Here is a 2589-nt window from a genome sequence, read left to right on the forward strand (position 1 = left end):
CACCACTGCGACCTGTACGCTCTCGTTGGCTGGCCCTCGCTTCATACTCGTCGCCAAAACCACTGGTTCCAGGTCATCTACAAGTCTCTGCTAGGTAAAGCCCTGCCTTATCTCAGCTCACTGGTCACCATAGCAGCACCCACCCATAGCACGCGCTCCAGCAGGTATATCTCGCTGGTCACCCCCAAAGCCAATTCTTCCTTTGGCCACCTTTCCTTCCAGTTCTCTGCTGCCAATGACTGGAACAAACTGCAAAAATCACTGAAGCTGGAGACTCATATCTCCCTCACTAGCTTTAAGCACCAGCTGTCAGAGCAGCTCACAGATCACTGCACCTGTACATAGCCCATCTGTAAATAGCCCATCCAACTACCTCATCCTCATACTGTATTTATTTATTTATCTTGCTACTTTGCACCCCAGTATCTCTACTTGCACATTCATCTTCTGCACATCTACCATTCCAGTGTTTAATTGCAATATTGTAATTACTTCGCCACCATGGCCTATTTATTGCCTTACCTCCCTTATCCTACCTCATTTGCACACACTGTATATAGACTTTTTCTACTGTATTATTGACTATGTTTATTTATTCCATGTGTAACTCTGTGTTGTATGTCGAACTGCTTTTCTTTATCTTGGCCAGGTCGCAGTTGTAAATGAGAACTTGTTCTCAACTAGCCTACCTAGTTAAATAAAGGTGAAATAAATAAAAAAATATCCCCCATCTCCACCTGTAGTGCAGACACTGGGGAGGTCTGAAACGCCCCAATATTCTTAGTCTTTGCCCCTTTATGACATCTAGCCTTCTAATGAGGTCTGGGCTGCCGAACCATATGCAATACTGTCATAGTTTATTAAAGATCAGATGAATGCAATATACATGGTCCTCAATGAGGAACGGCCAGCCCCCCACGTCTTCCACGTCAGACAGCGCATTACATTTAGCCCCTTCTTATAAGGGCACAAGCGAGACCCAGATGCAGACACGGGAGGCAGATGGTTTGAGTCTTGATATTTATTTAACAATCCAAAAGGGGTAGGCAAGAGAATGGTCGTGGACAGGCCAAAGGTCAAAACCAGAGTCCAGGAGGTACAGAGTGGCAGGCAGGCTTGAGGTCAGGGCAGGCAGAATGGTCAGGCAGGCGGGTACGGAGTCCAGAAAACAGGCAAGGGTCAAGGAGGACTAGCAAAAGAGAATAGCAGCAGGAGTACGGGAAAACCGCTGGTTGACTTGAAAGGCGTACAAGATGAACTGGCACAGAGACAGGAAACACAAGGATATTTACACCAGGGAAATAAGCGACACCCAGAGGGTGTGGAGACAATCACAAGACAGGTGAAATAGATCAGGGTGTGACAATTCTTACACTTTCCCACCACTCTCTCAATGTGTTCTGCCCAGGTCAGCCTAGTGTCAAAGTACACCTCAAGGAACCTGAAGGCCCCCACCCTCTCCAAGTTTCTCCCATATAACCTCAAGTGTACCTCATCTCCCACCTTCCTCCTGGTAAAGAACACTGTCTGAATCCTCACATTAATGCCCATCGCTCTCTCTCAACAATTGCTTCCTGTACCTTCCTGACTACTTATGGCACATTTCTTCCATAAGGCCCCATCATCTGCAAATAACGACCTCCCAATATCCGGCCGCACCTGAGAGTAAACATCATCGATCATGATTGAGAACAACAGAGGACTAATCACGCTCCCCTGCGGTGTATTGTTATCCACCAGGTAGCTGCCTGATACAGATATTCACCACCCTCACCTGAATAGACTTTCCAAACAGGAAATCCTTTATTTAGTTGTACATTCTTCCTCCAACCGCCATAATATTAAGCTTAATTAACAACCCCTCCTTCCACATCATACACATTCTCCACATAAAAAAACACAGCTACAACATTCTCCTTGTTCACCTGAGCCTTCCTTCTAAGCAGAACACTGGGTCCATAGTTCCCATCCCCTTCATGAACCCACTCTGATGTGATGATACTAGCACACTGCTCTCCAGGAAGTAAGTTAACTTCTCAGAAATCATACGTTCCATAATCTTACATACAGTTGAAGTCGGAAGTTTACATACACTTAGGTTGAAACTCGTTTTTCAACCACTCCACAAATTTCTTGTTAACAAACTATAGTTTTGGCAAGTCGGTTAGGACATCTACTTTGTGCATGAAACAAGTAATTTTTCCAACAATTGTTTACAGACAGATTATTTCACTCCTTCGTGGTCCCATGGTGTTTATACTTGCGTACTATTGTTTGTACAGATGAACGTGGTACCTTCAGCCGTTTGGAAATTGCTCCCAAGGAAGAACAAGACTTGTGGAGGTCTACAATTGTTTTTCTGAGGTCTTGGCTGATTTCTTTTGATTTTCCCAAGATGTCAAGCAAAGAGGCACTGGGTTTGAAGGTAGGCCTTGAAATACATCCACAGGTACATTCAATTGATTCAAATGATGTCAATTAGCCTATCAGAATCTTATAAAGCCATGACATCATTTTCTGGAATTTTCCCAAGCTGTTAAAGGCACAGTCAACTTAGTGTATGTAAACTTCTGACCATGACATTGTGAC

The sequence above is a fragment of the Salvelinus sp. IW2-2015 genome, unplaced genomic scaffold (genome assembly GCF_002910315.2).
Source record: "Salvelinus sp. IW2-2015 unplaced genomic scaffold, ASM291031v2 Un_scaffold1113, whole genome shotgun sequence".
NCBI classification, from domain to species: Eukaryota; Metazoa; Chordata; class Actinopteri; order Salmoniformes; family Salmonidae; genus Salvelinus; species Salvelinus sp. IW2-2015.